Here is a 26,842-nt window from a genome sequence, read left to right on the forward strand (position 1 = left end):
ATTTTAGGAGAGCAGGATCAGTCCACAGGAATCAAAAATCCAATTGTTTCCCAACTTTTACCTTATGAATTTGTTAACCATTGGGTATGCTTATTCTTTGAAATTATTTGATTATTTATATCTTTTTTATTCCCGTTAGGAAATAAATCCAGGAAAAGGGAAAAAATAGCCAGTTGAGATTTTGGCTAAAGTATACAATATTCTCTCTTCAGCTTTTTCTTCTGTTTATTAAGGTATGAAATACCCCACCCTTGCTCTAAATAGATTTCACAAATACTTATATTTATATCTATATTAGATAACTGAGCTTACTTTGTTTTATATTTAGCTGCATACTGCGTAGTACTTTGGCTATTATGAGCCTAACTTCCCAGAATATAATACAAGAAAATATCTTCCCTGAAACTGATTTTTTAACTGGTTGCCACTTAGTATAAATATTCACTTTAAATAAGCTGCCCACCGAAATTATCTGTCTGATGGCTGTAGTCCTATAGTGTTTTTCCTAAATTTTACTATACTTAAATTTTTAATTTCCCTCAAGTCTGAATTCTATATAAATAAGAGGACCTCTCTCTTTCATAATCTTTCACAATATATAATATATACAAACAAAAGCTATATAGAGCTACCTCTGCACTTTTTTCCCCAGACAAATGTAATCTTAGACAGTAGATTTAAAGGTTGTAGGTATTTTGCCTAAGTTAACTCTAGGGGTCAAATGACATGCATGGAACTTCTCCTGATATCGAAAACATGGCTTTTATGATTATGTGAAGATAATGGTGGTAGGCAGTAGGTTATCAAAGCAGCTTTGAAAGCTTATATAGTAGCCTTTTCTGAATGTTCTGGCTACTTCTGGTTCTCCCTCACCTAAAAGAAAAAGCTGTTTTCCCAGGTAAATTTGTAAATTTTTGTTACAAATTCAATTATTTTATGTTCTTTAAAAAATCAAGTATTTTGTAACATTCTGTTTATTTAGTTAAAAATTGAAGCTGCCTGTCCTGGAGATTTTAATTTCTGTAGAACTGATCATAGCAGATTCCAAATGTCCGAGAGAAGAAACCCAAGCATAACTACAGCTAAAGACCTTTTCTGGTTACTTGTTTTTTAATTCATTTGAAATACCTAATGTTGTTTGACTACAACTGCATTTTGAAACCTGCAGTTAAAAGTTTTAACTTTTACTTTTGATTTACTGCTTTCAAAACTTGGCTGCAAGAGGCAGGTATTACAAGAGAAGAGGCTGCAGCATTATCAGTTGTAAGTTCTGCTGGGGCCATATTATGCTAACCTGTGCTCCGAGGAATAATCCTGACTCACATAAATGTTCCTATTGCACTCCTTGAGATTATTTTCATGACTAGGCATGAATGTTCACTAGAGGTTGTAGGGTTTAGCCTCTAAAGAGCCAGTGCAGCTTCCTTGCTTTTTTCAGTGAGGAGCGGAATGCATTTTTACTTCTGATGTTTACAGAAGCAATTTTACCACGACAAAGTAATTTTGGAAATCATTGTTTAGATTTAGCCCACAGGACTTCTAAACTCCTGCAGTACACAGTGCAGTTTAGCCTCGTGTAAAATGACTCCTAGCCCAACAAGGAAGCTCTGGTGCAGAGGAAGACCAGAGCATTTACTCCGGTCCCATGAGGTCTGGTGCACACTGTCCCCCTCAGGACCAGGAGCAGCAGCCCTAAGCAAAAGCAGGGCTAAAAGCTCTGGTTCCAATTTACAAACCTGTAGGTGTTAAACTGAGAGGGAAACAGAGATATGCAGAAGGTTACTCAGGATCGGGTCTTCTTTGTGCCCGCTTGTGCTACCACATAGCTGTGAAAAATTTCTGGTTCCAGCTGTTTTGCTTGTGACCTTGACGCCTCTGCTCTATGCAATGTCATGTAGCACCCACCCCCCCTCCAAAAACAAAAAAAAAAAAAAAAAAAAAAAGAAGAAGAAAACTGGCAAGAAATACTCCCAACAAATACAAAAAGTATTGAACAAGGGGGGAGAGGTAGAATTGGTGAAAACTCCTTTACTTTCTCAAAAAAAAAAGGAGTTAAATCAGGATAAAGACTAACCAAACCAAATGGAAAAGTTTTCCACCGCTGGTTCTTCAAAGAGCTGCCACCAATGTCAGTCGTTTAGAATGTGCTGGGCAGGGAAGGGTTAATGGAGCTTGTTTCGGAGAGCCCCCGATGGCTCCATCTGAGGTGACAAAGGCATTTATGGGCCCCATCCAAGGCGAGGGTGAGCGCTTTCAGCGGAGCAGGAGCTCGAAACTACACAAGACGCAGAACACACCTTGTGTCGTTCTGCAAAGCTGCTGCCAAAAATAAAGCTTTGATAACGTTTCTGCTCACAATTACCCTTCTTTAAGCCATAAACCGTCTCACCAAATTAAAGCAGGGCATCTACAAGTTCAATGCAGACAGGTGACAAACTTTTGTTTAAACGAGCTGTGAACTTTATTTAAAGTGTAATTAATAATTGTCCCATTTTTAATTTCTAAAAGATAAAAAGATGCATTAGTAATCAATAAAAATTAGTGGTATTCAGGTGATTTTTAATATTTCTGTCATTGCAAACAAAGTGATTTTTGAAGTTCTGAGCTCATTAATCATTAATAAATAGAATTATTTAAACTAGGAGAGGTGTTCTTATAGGTGGAAGATAACTATTACAGCGTATGAAACCAGACAGTCACACTTCACAGAGCACCTGCTTTACCAGGTATTATGCCCTGTGGAGTTGCTGATTTTACCCTTTACTGCCCCTTTCATCAGAGTGTTTCCCCACAAAAACTACCCTCCCTTTTAAAAGTCCCCAATTTCAAAGGGTTAACCAAATGCCTTAATCCCAGATGCCAGTTTCTAAACAGCCCATAATTTAACTGGAACCTAATGGTTACGGTTCAGTCTGCTGCCACTGGTAGGGCTCTGTTTTGTGGCTCTCCCACTGACTGCAGGGTCTCAGGTGCCTCACCTTTTCTGGGCTCTTGTGTCCTCACCTGCAGAAGAACCTGTTGTGAAAGCTGCCAGCACAGAGGGCTGGATGGGGAAGAGAGGAGGTAGGAACTACCTTCTAAAAAGCTAAAACTTCCTGAATGGAGCAGCAACTACCATTTTTACTACAATTTTTTTCTCCACTAAAGTCAACATCCTTTAACGAGCTGGGGAAAAAAAACAAAAACAACAACAAAAAAAAAACAACACCTGAAAACCCAGGTTGCATGTTGCATGACTTGTGCAACATCCTCTTGGGGGCTGGTCACATAAGCTAAGACCCACCAAAATCCCCTGAGGTCAGCAACTGTTTAGTGATCAATACCTAGTGCTGTTAACTGTTTGCTGCAGTTTTATGGCTTTGTGGCATGCATCTTCCAGAAAGGTGACTGCAAAAATTACCCATGCCCAGCACATGCATTCAACTCCCTCCACAGAAACACAGCCTGATAAACTGAAGTTATGTGGTACAAGCTACTGACCCACGGTGGAAAACTTCCAGACATTTTAAGAGCCAAGATCTCCATGTTTTCCTTACAAACTAAAGCCAACTACACTGATGTGAACATCTGCAGCTGCAATGATTTTAGTAGTTTCTCTCATGTATGCCAGCAAGGATTCAGGTACATTGTGGGTACTTTTATCGAACGCTGCCAAAATACCTCTGTGAGATAGAGAGCTGGACTTCAATCTGGCTGGTAAAACATCATGGCCACTTAATACCGGAGCACAGAGATCCGCAATAAACATTACAAGAGGCAGCAAAATGTACCTTGATTTTCAGATCTTGGGGGCTGAAATGTGGGTAATGACCTGTTTGGGAAGTTACCTCCTAACTGTGTGAACTAAGCTAGGCAGAAATAGGCATTGCTCTGTGCAGAGCCAGCATGGCACCTACACGGAGTCCCAGCCCAAACCTGCAGAGTGCCGGCTGTCTGGCAGCACTGTGCAGAAGAATCAGTTTTTCCTGGTTAAAATGAACTAGAGATGTGTGCACGATCTTGTACAGAGTTTGTTTTTTTGTGTTTTTTGTTTTTTGACCATTACTAGTCAGACATCTTTTTCTTGCACTTCAGCTCAAGGGATTTTCTTTATACATACTCTTTCCTTCAAAAAAAGCAAAAAACCTTTTGCATATATGTTACATAATGTATTTTCTCCAGCTTTATGATACTAGGAAGGAGAAGGGTTTTTTTTTTACTAACACATTTATTCATATTATTTACTGTTTAGCCTGCATCTTGATATTAGTGTTTAAGGAAACGCTCAGCTGCTAAATTACACATAATCTAGGTGTTTACTTGCAACCGCCAGGTCGCATGACCTGCACTTTTTCCCCTTCTCACAGTAATTCTGCCACTGCTAACCCCTCTGAGCCCACCCAGAACACCACTGATTCCACTGGCTGTAGCTCTACCTCCCTCTGCATCTGCTGCTCAAGCGTGTGTGTAGGGGCACCCTGTCATTAAAGTCATACGGAGAAGACCTGCTTACCTTTACGCCAGTTCCTACTGATGAAACTGTCTCCCCATCCAGTACATGGTTTCCCCTCTCATGGCAAAACAGAACCTATCTTTTAAAACGGATTTAACAGGTATTTCAGTATTGCTTTTTTTTCAAGAGCAATGTTAAGGTAAATATATGTTTTAAATAACCTCCTTACCTTTGTTACCGATAGCACACTGAACTGCTAAAGAGAGCAATTTCTACAAGTCCCCCCGCATTTCACAGCTTGCAATACCTGCTTGTTAGCACGCTTTGCTCATTCTGAACTCTGCAGCTGGACCGGCCAGCTCAGTCCTCCGCCTCCTCAGCTCCACGCAGCCCAGGGTGGCGAGCTCTGAGTGGCCAGAGCAGCCCTGTGGTACTGTTTTCTAAAAATCAGGCAAGCATTCCAAACTAATTACAAACATAAGAAATGAATCAGTTTTAAGTTGGACAGCCTGATCTATTTTTAAACGTTTTGTTGTTATTTATCGTGAATTATTTCCCCCTGTTTGTTCTTAAGCAAATGTCCCTCTCAATGACAACTGCATGTTAGGACTACAACGTGATGTGGCCCTATGGATTTTAATGTGCATACCAGAAACATTACAAACAAAGCACCATGTCAAGTGGGCTAAACATGAAAATGCTGTTCATTTGGAAAGAAAACCTTATTTCTTACTACAGGGAGGAGATGCATGTTGAGGCTGTGTTATTCTAACTGGGAAAAAGGGGTGCAGTGAGGAAGATATTCCCTCCTCTCTTCTGTCAGCTTTAAGTCTTGAATGACTCCAGTGAAGTGATTGAGGTTACTTGGATTCTCCTCTCTCTGTAAATGAAGGTCACTTATCAGTGTATCTCCTCTATAGTTTAATTGACAGACATGCCTTGTGCTATTTGTTTCAAAGTTTCTGTACCTCTGCTGGAGACAAAAATGTATTAATTGGGAACAAAACCCCTCCAAACTGGCTGAAGTTCTTCTGTCCCAGAAAGCAACGAATGGGTATATTAATGGTTCACCATGTCCTACCACAATGACTCGATAACTATCCCCTTCGCAGCTCTCCAGATAGATACAGGGGAACTTATGGCAGATGAGATCTCCTATGTCAATAAGAAAAGCCCTCCTGTTCTGGACAACCTAGTTCTATAATCCCTTACATTAAGTAATCAAAATCCACAGCTAATTTGCTTGTTTGTTTCTACTGCTCCTCTAAGAAAACTGTTTAAGTTCAACACTACACCCGTGTTGTCCAAAATCTCTCCCTAATTTCCAGCTTAAATTTTAGGGTCACAAATTAGAAGTACAAATTAGGACAAATCAATAAAATCCCCCAAATAAAGCAGGGCCCGTCTGTCTCGGGACATTATTAATGGGGACCCACGTAAAATTATGTCATGAGGAATGACTGCAGAAATGCCCCTTGCTCCAGCCTGCATTTCCCAGTTTGATGTTTTCCAAGCCATGTTGATGTCATCTATCTGGAGTCCTGCCTAGATCGACGCAAGCCATTTCTACTGTCGTCAGTGAGAATTCCCATCGTGTACCAGGGCCTCTACACAGCCCTTTAGTTTTAATACTGCTAGTATGGTGCTGTCAGCATACCAGTGGAAGGATGAGTACACTCCTTGCCTGATACAAGTTGCAGCTCTCACCTTATTCTGGAGTTTGATGTTTGGGGATGGGATACAAGAAGACAAAAAAAAAAAAACAACAAAAACATCTGTATTTTGGATAGCATGCTGATTCCACTGCAGAGCTAATCTCACATGAGTGAGGAGAAACTCGGATATTGATCAAACGTGACATGAAATGAAGTACAGTGATGCCCCAAAACTATGGGTATCATGGAAACTTCCTCCAAATAATACTATCTATCACATAGTCAGTAACATTCTCTTCTCGTGATATTCTTTAGATAAACCCAGCCCTCACAATGGAAATTCCAAGGTATTGGTAAGAACATCAGGATGAAAAAAAAAAAAAAAGGAGAAAAAAATCCTGGAATGGCCTTACACTATATTGCACATGGAAAAGTAGTTTGGCTCTTTGCAGTTCTGGTAGGAAACGTATATGCCTCTATCCATTTCAATCATTAGAGAAGTTCACATATCTCTTGCCATATGCACCAGAATATACAAACCTTTCTGAAATATATCAATGACATCAGCGATTAGGAACAAGTGATACCATTCAGAAATCAGATATGTAATAGCCACTAATCCCATCATAATAATTACAAAATAATGTAATGATGAGCCAGACTAAACAAAATATAAGAACAAAAATGGCAAGGAAAAATGCAATTAGAGTCTTGGGCTTGATCCAACTCCCTTTTGCTTCAGTGGGAATTCTGACAGACTATTACCCCTATGTAATTAGAGATTTAGGCTTAATCCAGCTCCCATTTGCTTCAAGGGAATTGGGATAGGACCCTATGCCCTAGTTTTCTGCTGTCTTGACCCCTGTATACTCAGTTCTGCACAAGCAAAGCAGACCCATTTCACCACACTGGTACTCTGCTTTGTATTAGGGAACCCTGTTTCAAGACTGAGAAACAAAAGTAAGTACAAAATGGAGTATTTGCACTTGTTTTTACACCTGAGTGTTTACACTTGCTTTTCATAAATCTGAATGATTTGATGAAGCAATGGAAAATCAGGTCTTTATTTTTATTTAAGGTACTGGAGATTAAAATATTTTTTTCTGTTACCATAAAAAAAAAAATATATATAGTTCTTTAGCAAACTATTTGAAATTCTCCCAGAGAGATCTTCAGGAAGGATGCTTCACTTTACAAATAACTAGACAGAACAACTGATGGATACAGTCGTTCTCTTTGGCTCACCAGACAGCTACAAATAGCCTGTAAAACATTTACTAGGGATGCATTTACTTGGGATCAGGAATCTAAAAATTTATATTTCTAAACATGAGGAAATTTTTCAAAAAACTATGAAAACCAGTCTTTTCCATATTCTCCTAAAAAAAAAAAACAAAGGTCACTTCCCTCATAATTTTATAATTTTGATTAATTTATTTTTTTTGGTGGATGTGAGGAAATAGACTCACTTCTGTGCAAGAATATGGACATTATTGACTTGATAAATTAAAATTTCTTTAACATTAGCAACTATTACTGAACCTGATACTGTCATAAGCTCTCGGTGGTTAACGTTCTGTAGATAGAAAATGTTATATGTCTGCAAACCTGCACAAACACACCTCCCTTGCACACGCATTACTGCACAGAGACACACGAGCTCTCCAGCTCAGGCAAAAACAGATTAACTGTGTCTACACGACCGCATGCACACATATATTATGGATGAACATAGATCTTGACTAGTACATGTAGTATGAACTCAAATATGTGAATCCTTTAATTACAGCACTGATAGCTACAGCTAAATGGGTATACTTATGCCTTGTGCAGACTTGGAAGAACCTTTAAAACAGACTGTATGTATGTCCACATAGACACACACAAAAATACATCCAAAAATACATGATCAACCATTTGACAGAAACACATGCAAATATTAAAAAAGCTAAACACACATGCACAGGCACACACACAAAGAACACATGCATGGTATCACTCAGGCAGCACAAACACTATGTAGACATTGGCATCCTGTGTACACATTCTCACAATACTGTCTGTCTGTCCCCCAAAGCCCAGAATCTTATTTGAGCTTGAATCTTTTTTTTTTTTTTTTCTTGCATCAAGAGACTGCGTACACATAATGTTTCACAGACACCAATTAAATGCAGGCACACTTTAGTGTGTACATACCACCACTTACATACATTCCAGAAAGAAGACCCTATTTTTCAGGAAAAAAACAGCTATTTTTCCCCATCAAGTATGCCTCTATCTCTTTATGAGCTGCTTGTGTCCTTCAGCAGTAAGTGGGACAAGAGAAGCAAAAATATCAGCTACCAAAGAATAACTGTTTAGATTACATTTATAAAGATTTTCTCCCACTTTACTTTACTTCTTCAAGCTTTATTCCAAAGAAGTATGGCTTTCCACCTGCACCCTTGTCATGAATGATTTGACTTGAAAATCAAAGCACGGAGGAGCAAAAATAATGAATTCATTGGTTAGTAAACACAAGTTAAAGCTAAAGGAACTATTTGGATCCTTTTCCCGTTCTTACTGACGTGGTGCCACAGACACATTTATCCCAATCCAGGGAAAAATTAAAAATCTGTTCTAATGTTCTACATTAGACTAATCCAAAAACATACCTTAGGGGAAATGAGGAAAAGCGAGAAATAGAGTGGGGATGCTTGGGCAGTGCAAGGGTTTTCTGTGGAAGACAGCGGTTGCTGTTTGGTTCCACATACTCCTTGTCATTTTATTTCATCATCCTTTTTAACTTGTTATCATTGACATTTCTCTGGTAGAGCTCCTCTGAAAGGACTTGCAGAAGAAATCTGTCTTGTGGAGGGATCTGCAGAAAAAGACAGTACCTGAATAACAAAATTAACGGAGAGTTGGTTTAATTGTTTTGAGAACAGAGGCATCCTGGGAGCCAGGGTGGCTATGGCAAGAATGTAAGAAGAAGAAAAAGCAAAGGAAACACCTTAGTGAAGCTAAAGTAAATTATCTAGAAAGCAAAAAACTATGGTGAAGATGAAGGTTAACGGTGCCTCTTTTTCTCAAACTAGTAGGAAGGTCAAAGTAGGCATCAACATATTTTTCTCCCTGTGTCACTGGAACATTTAGTGAAGGACTTCTATGAAAAGACTTCTGCAATAGAAGACTCTGGTTCCACCTGAGCAATTATGAGCATTGCTGTCCTTATAACTATTAGCCAGCACTACAACTGCTCAGGGATGACCTCATTCAGCCCCACCGTGGTAACATCGTACAGTCGCACAACAACATAGCTGCTGCTACCCCAAAAGCAGTCTGAAGAGAGAGCCCTTGCCAGAAAAACAGCTTGGAAGGTGTAATTACAGCACTCAGTTTTCAGCTAAGTAATAACTCATGGCTCACCATGCATTATTGGTAAAGCCATATCATGCAACTCTTTGATGGTTTCTCATTTGTTAATGGGGCAAGACAAGCATTAATTTTTTTTTTTCTTCATTTACATGGGATGACTCCTCAATTAACGTCAGTAAAATGTCTGAGGATCTCCAAGCTGGCATCACTAAACAAGTGATGAGGAACCAGGCAGTAGGTACTGTAGCATTTTGAAAATAAATTTATACTAAACAATCTGTGTATGGCCTGGTAACTTAACCTTTAAGTCAATATCATGAGTCAATATAGACATATAGTTTCCTCTCAGATGTGTAAGGCAAGTTTCTTCCAGCTCCCATCAGTTACTAAAACCTGGTGTTTAAAGGAAAATTGTGAAAACAGAAAAGTTTTAGGGATGCCAATGATATATCATCACTTTAATTCTACTTAGGTGTATACAAATATATATACACACATGTAAATAAAAAGAAAAACTTGATGGTTCATATTGACTGTTAACAAATAATGTTTTTGTTTTTGTTTTCTTTTTATTATGGCTTTTAAATATTAGTCTTTTCCAGCAAGATGCACTTGTGAGATGTACTGTCTGATATGCCCTTGGCCAGAATTATCCTTACACACATTGTGCAGTTCACACAACATTATGCAGTGTGCTATAAGCTGATTATTTTCTTGGCTGCAGCCCACCCTCTAAGCCTGGGCATTTCAGTGTGGAAGGAATTCCTGTACACGTGTCATTTGTAAAGTGCTGTGAGATCCTTTGGGTTGAATATGCACTGTTGGCTGTACACAAAAGGAGTAATAACTAATAGATGTACTACATTTTTGTAGCATTAGATAGGTGAAAAAATGCTAGTCTCAGGGATGGCTTCCTGATATGTAAAGTATTTGCCTGCGTGTGTGTGTGAGTATGGTGGTACCTGTTACAACTCTTCCATAGCACAAATTTTGTTTGAACTCCCCCACAAAATTTCCAGATAAAATGATAAATAAGATGTATGGTGGAATGGTCTGTAAAGCCTAATTCTCTCAGTGCGTGGTTTGAGGAGTCTTTGAGATCACCTAGAGAAAATGGAGAGAAATTTGTTGTAGGATGTTGTTTTCGGTAAGGGTTCAACACAATCCTGCTGAATCACTGAGGAAGCACAGAGTTTTTCAGTCTTGGCCATGGCACTTAAAAAGCAGACTTGAACTAAGCAAGTCAAGGAATCACATTTCTGTTAAAACTGAAATCCTTCTAAGGTCCCTAAATTGTAGTTATGTATTTTTGATGCTTCTTGAAGATATGTACATGCTCTAATTTCAATCTTATTATCTTAGCAGTTAGGAAATTTGCATCAACATCTTCCTGTCTGGGTAATTTAATTCCCCTTTTTAAAATAAATTCAAATTAGCAACAATAAAAGAAAATACAAAAACACCGTTGAACTCAAGTAGTTACCATAAACAACCCTCCAAACCAATCAGACATTGTGCAAAGTTATTGTTTTCTTGAGGAAAGAAATCCTGAGAAAGAGGACCAGGCCCTGTTCTCACAAAAATCTATACTGTAATTCCCATTTACTGAAAAAAAAAGAATGGGGGCCAGAACACGAGAGACACTTGATAACAAGGCTAGGTGTACTAATGCACGCAATGCAGAGAGAATGGCTGGGACAAAAGGTTGGATATTTCAGGCCGGCTACATCAACGTTACCAGAGTTGCTGGGAATGCTTAATTCAGTCTCATCACTGAGTGCTTAAAAAAAGAAGTTGAATCATTATATGCTTAAAGGCACATGGCTGCCTCAAAATACAGATTCCTTTGCAATTTCAGTAATCAAGTAATAATTTTTGTTACTCTTTTCAGTCTCATTGACTTCAGGGTCATCATCTGCTTTCTGCATTGCAGTACAGGTCACCAATCTACAACGAACAAGATTCATTTTCTAGTACTTGTTAGTTTTCATTTTTTAATTACTGTGTACTAGAAAAGCCCTCTGTTGTTTTTGGATAGTAAATCATTCAGGGGAAAGCTGAAATCCAAAAAGATAAACAAAAGCATTCCAAATTTTAGGAAAAAGTTTAAGGAAATATCTCTATTCAGCTTCAGTTCTTTTATTTTAAACAAAATCTAACTCTAGAAATAACTTCACACATTTCTCCCTGTTAGCTATTATTTCTGTGGTAAGACAGAAGCAACTGACAGACAAATACATTAATTATTTGTGAGGTACCTATTGCAGAATGTGTTTTGTGCGGTATTTTCATTTAAATGGCCTTGAATGCGAAGGGTTTCAAAATTCTCCATACTTTTTAACTGTATAAAACATAAAAACAAAATTTGTTAACATCATAAATAGCTTTTGGAATATTTTGATAGATTGGCAGGTGATACAAACTTATTTTAATGCTGATGTACCTGAAAATTATAATGGAAGTGTATTGCTTTGACTATGGTACAGTAGTCATTGCATTCTTGAGAACAAGAAGAAATTATAGTAAAGTATGAAATGATGTAAGTGATAAAGTGCTTTAGAAACTGGATTTTAATTGGAAAACTGTTAAAAATAAACAATCATGTCAACACATTATTAAAAAAAAAAGAAAGAAATGAAGGGCTACATGTCTGTATGTGATGGGATCTGTTGTCTAGTCACCATTGAGCTAGGGCTGAAGTCATACAAGTAACCTTGAAAAAAAAGGAAATTGGAAATAGCTCTGCCAGCTAAGCCACCAATCTGAAATCAGTGTGGGCACATATGGACCACAAGATGCAAGCACTATTGAAATATCCTGCATGAAATGAATCTGTCAGTCTCAATTCATTTTCCACACCCATGTCCCAAAAATATACCCTTAAAAATGACCTTCCTTGTTGGGAGTTTCAGCCAAGAGATAAAGGAAAGAACGAGCCACAGAAAATCAACTTCTATTCAACCTGTAAAGCATGTCTGAGAGCAGCAGCATAGGAGAAGCAATATTCCTGACGGCCCATGAGAAGGGAACGATGCGGTATGGGCCTTTGTCAAGGTGACACAGATTATGGGGCCTGGCTATAAACTGTGCTGACCTTACATGGTCAGCAGAGGTGTTTAAATCATGACTGCTTACGACTCCTTTTTCAGATACTGACTATGACCCCTAATGGACATTCATAATGACCTTTAGAAGCAAACCTTGGTTTCAAGTGAATTTTGTTTCAGCCCTTTTTGAATCCATCCAAGTATAAGAATTTGAAATTTCGTTTAAGAAAACAGGTTGGCTGCAAATTTCAGAATGAGACAAAACCACCCCATAGGTATTTTTTCAAACTGTGTCACAATTCTGAGGTTACATTTCTGCTGCCTGGGGAGCTGGAGGGGTCTGTACATCTAGACAGACCTCTTCTGATAAGGAATATCAGAAGTTCAGGAAGTTAAGTATTTGTAAGTGGAGACGTGTCTCGTGTTGTTAACTGACAAGATATTTCCTGTAGTGCATTTAGGAGATTTACCTTTTTTTTTTTAGAATGTCAATGAGCAGACATATTTTTCACAAATTATTGAATGAGTAATTGCCAACATATTTCTGCCTATGAGATTGCTCACAAGCTATTCACTGAAACGACTGCTTTGTGTATTTTAGGAATTCACCATTCATAGATTAGTATTTATAACAGAGTTGTTGGTCACCCAAGTCACCTGACACCATATTTTTACCCTTGGTTGGGAAATTTACAGCCCATCAAAGGCTTCCATAAGAGCCGCACACAGCTTTCAAGTTCAGGCATTCATATGGATGCATAAATGCATCATTACATGTGACACTTTTTCTACAGAATATCACTCTAATGAATGTTTGTGGAAAGTGAAGGAATTGACTCTCAATTACCATCCAAACAAATAGTTATACTCAAACAAAAGTTCACAGTTTTTTCAACAGTCATCAATCTTTATGTACTAACCCCCATTGACAGAATACATTTCCAGATTTTACAGATGAATAGAACATTTGTTAAAACCACTCTAAAATTCTTAGTTTAGAAAGTAATAATTCCAGTGCCTTGTATGTATGTCTCCTTCTATCTGCAGAAGCCCCATATACACATCACAGGACGAGAAACAGCCTCGGAATATTCCTTAATGCCATCTGAATTTGGTTCCCCACACACTCTCTCCTGAAGGGCTGATTTGGTTGCAAGTCCTAAAGCACCGCAAACTACTATGCCCTGTCTTCTGACCTTCCTGCAGGTTTCCCACTGATGTAAGGACAGAGTAGTATCCCCACTACTGGAAGGTCCTAAGTAAAAGTAGGGTGCAGCTTTCTAGTTTCCGAACAACAAAGCCAGTTTGCCTCCCTAGCTCACTGAAATAAGCAGGCTGGCTCCAATGAGTGGAGGAAGCAGCATTTGGCCCAGAGAATCTCCCTCCCAAATATCAGCCTAACAGTATGCCCCAGAACAGCAAAAAATATCAAAGCCATTTTATTTACTTATCCAACACCGCTCTGGGCAGAGATACACCAGTTTGAGAACGGAAGCACAACCCCAGCAGACTGCCATGAATCTACATGGTGCTTTATCATCGATAACATGCCCCAAGACATGTGATAATCTGATTAAAACTTTTTCTTTCAACTTATATTTTTGCCTTATAGATTTGTAAAATGTTATTAACAAGAACTTCACATTCTTCTCAGTTAACCAAATAACCAGCAAAAAAAAAGAAAACACTTTTCCCTGGCTAACACTTCCTAGACCACCACAGACAGTCTGATTCAGTGCACAGAAGCCATATCAACGCGCCTGGCCAAATTCAAACAGGACTTACATCAGGCTACAGGGGACATGTTAGAAAGAAGATGCACCTTGGAAGATTATACCGACACAAAATAATCATGATTTTCTTCTGCTAATGAGCAGAATCTGAATGAAAGAATCTGAATGCGCAACTCAATTAAAACCTGTTCACCAACCACATCCTTTCTGTACTTTGGGGTTTCCGTAATACATGGTAGCAAGTTATGAACTACAAAAAATACCTGAGAAGATATTAAGTGATTTATTAACTACCTTCAATACCTTGGGGCTTGAGCAAAGGTTTATATAATAGATGATGTCCTTTGCAGTGGCATTAAGAGTTGCTGGCAACAGTGGCACAGGGTCTATGGTGAATGTGGCACAGGAATAAAACCAGAAATGCCTTTCTGTCCTGAACGGTCATTCTCCCAGTACACATCCTCACTCTCCTACTACATTACGAAAGAAGCTGACATTTATTAATTAAATCAAATAATATTTATAGAATCCCTTTCCCGATCCTTGGGGAGACAGACATTCAAACACAATCAAATACAATCATAACAGCAAACTATTAAACAGCTGAAAATAGTAAGCCATTCCAGCATTAATCAGAAAAAAATCTCAGGTTTTAAAGAGAAGACAAAGGGGTTGGAAAAGAGTGGGAATCACAGCCGTTGCAAAAAGGATCGACCTTTCCATCTTGCTGCTATGACCAAGGCTCAGTCACCTGCAAGCCCACTGGTTACACCTGCTCTGAAAAATTAACTGATGCCAGGGACACTACTGCTGGCACCTGGTTTTCAGTTTCTGGAAGCTCCCTGGCACCGAGGAGGCAGGGGCCAAAGAGCACTCTCCCAAATGACTCCCGAGTGTGGGCTGGGAGCTACCGGGAGCCAGGGACTGCTCTCCAAAGCCATGGCTGTCCTGTCTTGGAGTACAAGAGAGCTTAATAGCATGGACTCTGGCTACTTTGTGCCAGTTGACCTCAATACCAGAGGATGGTCCAGGATGTCTTTAATTTACTAGTGTGGACACAGCCAGTGATGTGAGCCTTCAAGATACATGGTGCCAGCTCTGAGATATCTCTCAGTGAGCTGCCAGATCCCTTTTCTTTAAGGATTTTAAAGCTATGCACCCAGGATTTGAAAGACAAGCAGGGAGATAGGCATACACTCTGTGGCAACTTTAATCTCCTAGATGGCTCTTGAAAATAACGGCATTCTAGTGGTTCCTTTCTCTGCCCGTGCGATAACATCAACCAGAACACCAGCACAGCTTCCAGACTACAAACATTTCACAGCTCAGCACCAAGAACAGCCCAAGACACACGTATGCAACCAGTAAAGACAGCAGTATGGCTCAAAGGAAGCTGGGAGACGGGTGCTGAAAGAGAAAATAGGTTTTCCTTGCTCTTGGTGGTGGCCAGAAGTACTCCAAGTGTTGGAGTTTCCCACCATTATTCGAGCAGACTTCCCACTCCCCAACCCCTCGCTGCGGAGAAGAGCCTGTGTTTGTGGAAGGCCCAACAAAATGGAGGCGGGTTGGGCTGCTGCTGAGGGACTTCAGGTGCACTCTCTGCAGCAGCGACAAACCCAGGAAGAGAAGCAGAAATGCAAGTAGGATCTGGGTGACCTACATGCCACTGGGGTTTACAGGTCATCACCAGGCCAAAAGGCTGGCCAGTCCGAGGATGGAGTTAGAAGGTAAAGGGACCATTAATAAATGACATGTACAACTAAGGATACAATTTACATCTACCAAAATGAAAGACCATCCACACAGGACAAGAGGAAATATTTTCCAAGGCTGAAATTTCTCTGATTTTATGGGAACACCTCAAGTAGAACCCAAGCACAGACCTTCTCTAAGGGCACGTCTGGGTAAAGGTGTGGAAAACAACCAGCATGGAACAAGCCAACCCTTGGCCATGGGGTCAGGAAGTCCTGGCCAAATAGGTGCACAATTCCTGAGTTTACAAAACAGTCATAAGAAAAGGGAGATGTTGGGTGTAATCGTACATGATAACCGTATGTCTAAATAGCTGCGCCCATTTCAAGACACCTTAATTGAACATTTACGTTAGATAGATAGAGGGATGTGTATTATGTTTTATCACTAATTAAATAGTTTTACATATTCATACCCAGATGAACTCCTGCCCCTTATGGTCTGTATTTTGTTATTGTATTTACCAGAAGAAGAAGGTGGAAAAGAGTGCAATAATTCATACTGAAAGGGCAAACAAAGCTCTGCAAGTAACCATGTTGGTCAAAAGAGCATAAATTTCTGCTCCTGTACTTGGGCCCAAAGAAACAAGGGTTATCCATGATCAGCTACAGAAAGTATGGTTTTCGTGTCCACTATGGGGAGAAATTATTGTTTTTTGCAGCTCCCTGCCACTGCTTTCACTAACCTCACCTTCCTCTGTCAGTCACCACCCCTGCAAGAAGTTCCAGCACCCAGCAGGATATAAAAGTCAGGTTCGCCTTGTCTGGAGACACAGGGCCTCTGTTTTCCGCCTGGTCTCCTGCCCAGGGACAGTTCTGCAGCCCACACCACCCTCTCGAGGGGGTCTGCAGAGGACGTGGTCTGCGGGGAGTAGGGGAGGGTTTGCCAGGCAGTGGCACTTGGAGCAGCTGCTCAAACTGACAGCAGAGACTTGGTGTCAGATGGATCTGCCACCAAAGCACCAGCCTGGATGGGTGGTGGGCCATCATCTTGCCCATAGGGGATTGTGGCTCACATCCACAAAGGCAGGATGGTGTAAGCACCTCCGTATTATAAAGGTTTGGCCATCACGCGCTGCATAAATTTGTGATAAAGCAAAGATGCTAGTGTTTGAGTTAGTCCTGCCCAGACCAGAGGTTTCCTTAGCATTTAACTGCTGATGATCCTGCTCTGGGCTGTTTTATGACCAGTGCCAGCCCACTGAAATCCACCTGAGGACATCCCTCGTTCCTGAGGTGCTCGGGCTTCTTCCAGAGTGGGCAAGACCCTGCAGTGCGTCAGAGAGATCACAGGATTATGGGGGAAGTTCTCAGCCATAAGCAGGGGACTGGGAGGGAAATCTGCAAGCCAAAGCACCAAGTATGACCACTGAATTGAGAAGAGAAGGACTAGGGAATGAGCTAAGGCCTGACAAAGATGGCAACCAGGCAAACTCCACAACGACCACCACTTCCATGCAGAGCAGAGTCTAGTACACAGCAAGTATGATTTCCATTACCTAGAATCCCAGAACACATCTGATCTAATGAACAAGAAGCCCATGCTAGCAGATTTTTTTTTTTTTAAAAAAAGGAGCTGCAAAGGAAAAACAATGAGCTCATGCCTTCTGACCTTGCTTGTTTTTAGCCTGGTTTCCTATGGCAACAAGGCTTGTGATCATGCTGTGTGTGTGCATGTGTATGTGTGTGTATGTGTGCATGCAAGAGAACGACAGAAAGTGACTGCCAGGGTGTCCAGTGACCTGAATGCATTGCCAGTTCGTAGTCAGACCTGATACTACGATACAGGTCGCAATGATAATTCAGTTCCCATAAGTTTTGTGGAAGCAGGGGGCCACCAAGACTACAAAGACCTCCAAGTTTCTCAGGGTGGAGGGAAGGAGAACCCAGAGACAAAGTTATGAACATCCAACTGCAGGAGAAGCATCCCTCAAAACTTGTAGCAGAACACAAAACAATGCTAGGAAAGCACCTTAGTGAGTTCTGGCACCAAGGGATGTGAGACAGACAGGGTATGTTCCTTTCCCTCTTCTGCCTGGTGAGAGTTAACAGGGGCATCCCCATTGCTGGTCTTCTGGAAGCTGACCCCGATTGATGGTATGGAGACAAGAACTTCTAAATCAGATTTTTTTTTTTTCCTTAAAAAAAAAGACATTTCTATCGGTCAATAGCCACATAAATAAAATATTTCACAAAACCAATGAGAATCAGGGATTTCACAAGCACGTTCTTCAGCAAAGGGCCAAGAAACATCATAGGCAACTTAGCCGGGTCCTCTAAAAAAAAATGAAAAAACTAAGTGTTGACACCGCGGAGATCTGCCAGGACACAGTTAAATTCTGGTCGGTGTGGTTTGGGAAGACCCACCAAAACCTTTCTAACTTTCTCTGTACATAGCCTTCCAACACAGCAGGCTGCTTTCTTTCCTCTTCTGAGTCATTTTAAAGAACAGAGAGGGAGCAAATGACTCTTCCAGACAGGAACCTTCAGAACCTGCTGGCAACTGGCCATTCAGATGTGATCACCAAGCTATACTTGTAAAAGAACGGAACAAATCAGAACAAGTGAACGTACACCTGTCTGCCTGGGATTTGTCTACCCCAAACTGTGTTTGCCTGTGGGTGCCTCCATTTTGCTGAAACGTGTCTCACGTAAATACTACATACCATTTGGCAATCAGGTATTTCTCCAGGGCTATTCTGAAAAGCTGGTGGAGCCTGGAGGAGGACCTGGAAGTCCAGTCTCTTACAACGCTCTACTTTAATCACAGGAGATAGCAATTCATCTGGGCTATTCCTATTTATGGGAGAGAGGAGCAAAGCCATTACGAAGTAGTTTGAAGAAGGAATGATGGTGAGTATTTGCTGCCACCCCTTTTAGCTGAGATAGGTGCCTGTAGTATGAAGTTCTACATACGAGCAAATTCCTTCTTCCTTGTAAGAGCCAAAATTTCCACGTGTCATTGCTATGAACAGTTAAAGAACTATCACGTCAGGCTCCACAAAAACAGCTCTCACTGACTAATGAAATCATATTTCTATACATTGGCAGATCAATTTGGGATCCTCTGATCTTAAAGTCACTCCTGATTCACCTGAAAATAGTCTTTTTATTTTGGTTCCAAGTCAGATGTGACATGTTAAAACCTTTCCTCTCAATGTCAGCAGACAATACATGAATATATATGAGAGCAGAATTTGACCCTCACAGTTTTCCCTAATTTCCGCTACTGTACAAACAATATTTCTAAAAACTTAATTGCCATTTTCCAGGTAGATGTATTTGTCACACTTGTAAATATGGCCTCTGATACACTGATTTTTATGGCCTTCTTATTTACCATTGGCTATGTCCTCAGGCCCCTTTTCTCTCCTTGCACAAGCTTCTGACTACTTTAGAAATATTCTCCTAGTTGTCAAATAGTCTTTTTGTGCATCTATCTCCTTCTGCTTTTATACCACACCCCCTCTTCTCTAAGACTCATGCTAGTCCCATTAAATTCAGTAGGAACAGGCATTGAGAACCAGGCATGTAACTTTTCTTAGCCAGTTTCTAATGTGAGGCGGCAGTTTGGAAGGGATGGGGTGAAGGGAAAATAAAAACTAACCCCCATAAAACCCTTAATAAAAAATAGTGACTAGAACAACTTGTATATATATATATATATAAAATAAAAAGCTGATAATCTAATAACATCTTGAACAAACCTTTTGACCTCCACCAATTTTAGACAGATTCCTGCTTTTACAGGTTTCTCAAGCTAGTATCATTGAATCAGATGATTTCTAGATGTTAGAATGTTAGCTGTAAATTTATCTAAATAAGGACTAAGGGTTTTTACAATCAATGCTTAGGTTTGATTAAGATATCAGATATTTGAGTTAATTTGGTATCATAAGATAAAGTTAAGCAAACAGCTTAATTTATATATTATGTGTCCTGAGCAATCTGGTCAATTTAATGAAATATAGTGTTATATTTCTTGATGATTCTGGCAAGCATATGTATTTAAAAATAAAACTTAGTATCTGTTGCTCTTCCCTTTCTCCTCCTTTATCCAAATATCTGCAGGTCCCAAGCCTGCAGACACGTACTTGTTTGAGGAGCCCTGCTGGCTTAGACTACTCACAAAATAAGACTTACTCATACATATAGAAGTGTTTATAGCCTCAAACCTGAATCCCCATGCTCACAAGAAAGACTATCCCAAACAGGTGACTCCTCAAAATAAAAAAAAAAGTTCAGTATAAAGTATTAAGTATTTTGAAATATAAAGTTACAGAGGGGAAATTCTTATCTGAAAGACAAGATATTTCTAAAGAAAATATTAGCCATATCCATAGAAATAGTGGATTAGAATCATACAGCAATGAAAACCTGCTTCATAAACTGCCCAGAAGGAAAAATCAAGAAAAATATCAAGTAAAAAGTGATGTCTGGGATGGTCAACAAGAAGTTACAAGTAAATAAATTGTTAATCAGTACTTTAATTGGAGGGAAAAAAATCTCCAGCCTTTGTTCTCAACAGCAAATATTTTTTTATATTTCTAATGTCAAAATTAAAATAAAAGAAGGAAAATATGACTGTTACTATGGAGTAAATATGAAAAGAGGATTAACATTTATTTTTAATATTCATATTTATTTAATAACTTTCATATTAACAGATGACAGAGTGATAAAATGGCAGTATGCTGCTCTGACAATTTTTTTTTCTGATCCAAGCTTGTTTAACATTTAGTTTCCACTACTACCCCAATGGAATTATTTTTCCTTCCTACTTTAGGTTACATTCGTATGAAAAATCCGTCCTAAACCTGCTTTGTTGGTTCTAAATGTGCAGGAGAGTTTTGTTTGCATATGACTGAGCCAAAACATGCTTTCTTTAGGCATTTGAATTGCCCTTACGAAGCCAGTGGGCCAGATCCTGCTTACATGCAATAGAACTAGATTCATGGGACAGAGCAATATGGGTTTGACTGTTACCTAAACATGTGATTACTTCTTGTTTTATTAGCTGTGGCAGTCCTTAAGCACTTGATATCAATAACCCCCTGACTAGCTATATCAGGGACAGCAAAGTAAAGTTTTAATTTTTTGTTTGTTTTCTGCTTCACTGTAAATTCAGATTTTTTTTTTTTCCCCAAGCAATGCAAGGGAATAATACTCATGGCTAATTTTTTGGTGCTAATTTCTCCTCTAGCCACTAAATAAATACTTTCCATTAATCAGAAACAAAACACACGTAAATTAGGTGTGGAAAGTGAGCTGCATTTGCCCTTTACACATACGGGCTTGGAATCTATATCACGCCAAACAGAGAGATTTATCTTTTTTTTCTTCTTTTTTTTTTTTTTCTTTTTTTTTTTTCCTTCTTTTTTTCCCCAGAAACATTCTCTTACTCACATAACGGACCCTTGACTAAGCATATATGAAGTTAAAGTTTCATTAAGGCGTACTTTTAGTAGGCAAATATATTTCTTAAGCAAGTGTTTTAACCCATCCTCCAAGTCTCCATTACAATCCAGCCTAATTTAAGAACAGCTAAAGCAAAGCTAGCACAGATATTCCCCCAAATAAGAAGCCAAGTCTGCATTCATCATGAATCCAGAAATTCTGATTTGAAGAAGAGACTCCAAGTATTTTTGGTGTATTTCTGGTGTGCAAGTTACCTACCCATATTTTTAGCAACCAGTTTGCCTCATGTTTGCAGGAGCCTTGACATTGCGGACACTGAGGCAAGCTGCTGGCTCAGCCGACTCGTATCGGCCACCACAGCTCCGAGGGGCTTGGTGAGTCTTGGTTTGCAAGACTTGAGCCCTCTAAAATTAAAAAACATTTGTAATGAGAGGTCAGGACTGATCTCATTCCATTTTATCTTGACCCAGAGGTTGTAACAGGCTGAGCCTGGGGAAGGGGCCTATGACCCGGTGTCCCTGGTAGGACAGTGCCTGTCCCCTCTGCTCCCACCCAGCTGCCCGGTGGGACACGGTGCCACAGCCCTGCACCCAGACAGCCTGAGAGGTGCAAGACCAAGCACACACACCACCTACACCTGAGGCTAGTGTCTGGCTAGCCAAATGGGCACGTTTTGTCATGCTCGGTTAGCATGACCTGCACCTTTCAGAATTACCGTAGACCCAAGACCTTTCATTTGTTCCACTGATATTACACTATTCATACTCCATACTCTTCAGAGTTGCTAAAAATGACAGAAATCAAATTGGTTGGTTTCCTTCGTGACGTCTTTTTCTGAAACTCCATTAGGCTTAATGGTGGTTACCTTTTGGAAACAGGAAAAATAATGTATCATACTGAGAATTGTTAGGTTCTGCATACATCTATTAAAGCTGATACAGAAGCTAATTTTGGGACCTGCATCTAAGACTAAAATACAATGGCCTAAAATTTCAAACCTACTTGGCTGAGGTTAGGCTCCTAAACTAGGTGGCAGGGAAAGGCAAGCCACTAAATAAAGGCAATAAAAATTAAGGAGCAACTATTTGATATAATGCCTATGATACATACAGATTCAAATGTCCACCTGTGAAAGTAACCAATACTTTTAGCTCTGTAACTAAGTAAGTGGACATTATTAGGAAAATTTGGGTGATAAAGTAAGCAGGATTTTACCCATAGTTGCTTTATCACTATGTACACACACAAAAAAAACCACATTTCTCCTCTGGTGTGTTAGACACTTCAGATACGTGTTCATGACTTCTCAGTCCCTGTGCCAGAGACATTACAGTCTGTTTCCAAATAAAAATCATGACATGAAGTGATCACCAAAATAATTTTGACCTTCAAGGACAAATTAAAATGGAAAAAAAAAAAAAAAAAGCAAAAGTTAATCTGCTCTTTTTCCTATTGAAGTCTAAGTGACACCTATAGCCCTTGATACAAAAAATATACTTGTACCTACAGAGGAAACCACTGACACACAATTCTTCTCATACACGAAACCACTGATACACAATTCTTCTCATACATAACTTCAGGCACGTCTACCTAGTCCGTGCATAAAGCCATGGTAAGAACTACACAAAACATACGGGTTTTGTACACGGATAGATGAATGGATAAAACCTACACGGCTACATGTCCACACATACATGCACATAGAAATCATGGCAGCTGTTTCCCTCAAATAAACGAGGCTACTGGAGGCACTGATACAATGTTCTTCCTTTTCAGTGAAAAAACTGCCTTTAATTTCAGTGGGTTTTAGACCGGGCTCGGTTAAATCATGCGGACGGTACACACCTTGTTAACGTGTATGTTCAAGCCCATTTTCAGAGCAGCTCATCAGAACAGTAATAAATTTGTGAAATCCCTTTCCAGCATGTCTGTTTCACCATATAGGAGAACTATACTGCAGTTTTCATGAGCAACTTAAAATTCTATTAACCTACCCAAATGCCTCATAAACAAACAAACAGAGGACAGATTCATTTGATTCTACTTACTATTTTCAGTTACTGTACTTGTCCTGGTTTTTAATGCACGTAACATATATGCCCACATACACAGTCCCCCACATACAGGGTACTACTTACTCAACTAGTTCAAATACAGGAAATCCCTTTAACAGGAGTGAATCAAGAGACTGACTTAGTTTATTAAGAGTGAAAAGCAATGACCATTATTTAATTGGGACAGTGTTAGCTAAAATTTCTCATACGGAGCATGGGGGAAGTGAGGAGAGGCACTTACGTGGTACCAACAGGTTTAGTTGTATTTGGTGGGTGTTAGATGATTTGGGGGGGGGAGAGGGGAGATAGATATTGTGGTCTTTTGCAGATCTGAACACCCAAATTAAGGTGAAGAGAAAAAATTAAGATAAAAATGCAATAAATCTTATTTTATGCAGAACAATGTTTTCCTCCATTTCAATCTCATCAGGTTTTCCTGATTTTTTATTTTTTTTTTTTTCTGAGATTGCTTTTCTTGCATGTAATATCTGCTTAAATTTGGGAAGCAAATAAAATATCTAACTTGTGATGCTTCTACTGTATATAAGCATATATAAACTGAACACAATAAATGAAAGGGATGAATATGCCTCGAAAGAAGAAGTCAAATAACAAATTCAGAATAATAAAAAAAATCACTATTGAAACAGTACTTTCTGTATACAAGTCTAAAGGAGTTTTGCTACTAGCTTCACTGTAGGAACAGAACTGCCTCCATAACCTCTTGAACCAAACAGGACAGTAAATGAAGGCTTAGGCAGAAAGGCATAGTAAAACAGGTAACAAAGGTTTCAGCACTCCTGTTCATTTTGGAATCCTTAAACCTCTTCACAAGGAAATACTTGGCCACATTTTGTTTACTGAGTGCTGAACTGCAGGATCTCCATTCTCAGTTTGGTAGTTGCATTCCATATATATATTTAAATACCATTTAATTGAGAAAGGCCTAGTTTGTCTATGAATAATCAGAGAAGGAAATAAGCAAGCAAGGCACCAATGGTTTGTGCAATATAAGTTTAGAGGGTCTCTGGCTGTCTATTGCCAGACCAGGCAATAATAGTTGTTAAAAAATAAAAATTAAAAAAATGCCCCATTCTCATATTTTGACAATCTGAGCAGAGAGGACCTGGAAAACCAGATACTTCTCTCATCCTTTGAATAGTCCCTCTGCCCTGGAGCAGGAGTACCATGGGGCAGCAGATTAATAAAGCCAGAGTATCTTTTGCTAATGGGTTTACTAAGCATGTGAGCAGAGAACCAGTAACACAGCGCAAGAACTACATCCTGTAGAAACTATTCAAAATAACAACAAATAGAAACTTACTGAAACCAGCACCCTTCAGGGAGGGCTTTGAGGTCTTTATCCCACTTGGGTGACTGGACAATTACAGGTGAAGAAAAATTCATCAAGAACTTCATTTTCAACATGACCAAGGTATTTTTACACGTTGTGAAAAGAAAGGGGAAAAAAAAAATCTCAGATGCAATAGTGCAAGACAAAAGGCTGCAAGCATCTGCTCCTCTGAGCAGCACTTACTGCTGTGAGGAGCCCTATTGTAGCCAGGCTAAGTCCTGTTAGGAGACTGCTTGGAAGACAAAACACTATACTCGGTGTGGTAAGCCCTTGCTAGATCAGGATGTGGTTACTTCACTCAAGAAATAGCTGCTGGGTTTGCAAATAACATACAAAGCTTTGTATCACAACAGGCTGCTAGTGAACACAGACAGCCTTAAAATATTTCCCTGACTACATGGTTAAAATTGGGGTTAAAAAAAAAATGAATTGAAGTTGCATAAATGCAGGCAATCACAGGTCAATAAACAATTTAAAAAAAATGTGCTCGACTCCATAAACTGTGATATAATAGTCTGCTCTGTACTTCAGCATAATTAATACTGAATGGGCCTCAAAAAGTTGGTAAATATTTGTGAAATGAACTGTAATTTTCTTAGTGTATAGTAAAAACTGTGTATCAGTAAATCATCTTTAATTTCTTTGTAAAACTCACACATATCAATAAAAGAACCATGATTTTCCCTTACTATTTCTTCTATGGATTTGCATGCACATGCATTTGTGGATATGTTCACATGTGCACAGACACATCCATCCGTGAATGCACCTATAAAATAATCTGTATGCATGTGCAGAGACTTGTATATTCACAAATACGTAGGAAGAAAAACTAAATAACAAATTAAAAATGCATTGTGTATAATTGTTTTAATAGGCTAAAACTATTGTGTAAATTTAAAATTATTATGTAAAAAATGTCATGGGTTTTGATACTAATTTTACTTTAAGGAACGAAACAAGAAAGCACGAAAAAAAGAGGGGGGGGGAAATGTTTTCCCATTTTATAGGCTCTTTATTGTTGTATTTCATTCAGGTTGGCCAGTGAAAAAAAAAAATCAATTGTTTATCTTCCTGTCATAGCCATTTTATCCCCTTGCTGTCATGTACTAAAACAAATCAGTTGCGTTTGGCTTTTTGACATTAAATATAAAATATTCTTTTAATTTAATTTAAAAACAAAGTATTTTTATGTTTCTTCTCACAAACATTCTTTCTTTTTTCTTTTTCTTTTTTTTTTTTTTTTTAAGGAAAACATGAGGATTTAAGAAGTCATTGGTATAGGTCCTTCATGATGACTTTTAGGGTCACACTTCTGTGTAACATCCCTAATAGTGCAAGCCTGCCGAGCAGAGCTCCCAAACTTGTTTCAGCTTAGTGACTTGGCACCCTGTTCTTTTATGCCACGCTATACCCAAGTACTTCAACCTCTTAATAAAGCCTAAAGATGAAGGTGTGGGTGACTTGCAAGTATATGGACTAGAACAGTTCAATGTACAAATCAGTACCGTAAATTCGAGGGTTTTTTTTTTGCTCCGGTTTTTCTTTTTCGGTTCGGTCAGGTTGGCATTTTGCTACAACTGCATGATAAAAAACACACGTGTAAAAACATACATAAACAGCCAATTATTTAGAAAACTCTACATAAAAATGTGGAATACATATTAACAAATCCTACTTCTGTGCATTAGATCCTTCACTCCCAGCCTTTCTTGCCTACGCTTATCATGAAACAGGGAGCACACAGTCCCTCTATGCCCTGCAATTTCTGTCGTTGTCTGTGACGTACTGCAGATGGGTGATCCAATTCTGATCTAGGCACACTACCTGCAAAGTCCACGTCAGTCCCGTGCGACAGGCACAGCAGCACGCACCAATTTAATTTACCTACGGAGCAACTAAGGCAAGGGACCTTAACGCCGAACTCAGAAACCCAGAGGGAGATTTTTTGCACACTTACATTGCCCAGCCCTGACATCTGCTTTCTCTGCCCCGTGATGAACTTTGTGATCATCCACATGCCTGAAGAGAGTGGCCA

At 39.3% G+C, this 26,842-nt stretch overlaps 1 long non-coding RNA gene across 4 annotated transcripts in view; it reads right to left on the reverse strand.

The window, feature by feature from the left end:
* Positions 1 to 26,842, reverse strand: part of LOC311437471 — a 74,796-nt gene that overhangs the window by 24,578 nt on the left and 23,376 nt on the right. Inside the window, exon 1 of one of the 4 annotated variants that reach the window (XR_014693491.1) lies at positions 23,445 to 23,559. The exons of the other annotated variants lie outside the window; for them this stretch is intronic. This is a non-coding gene — a long non-coding RNA (uncharacterized lncRNA). Of the gene's footprint in view, positions 1 to 23,444; positions 23,560 to 26,842 lie in introns of those variants that run through there. 4 annotated transcript variants of the gene reach the window in all.

This window comes from Aythya ferina, assembly GCF_964211825.1.
Source record: "Aythya ferina genome assembly, chromosome: 5".
NCBI classification, from domain to species: Eukaryota; Metazoa; Chordata; class Aves; order Anseriformes; family Anatidae; genus Aythya; species Aythya ferina.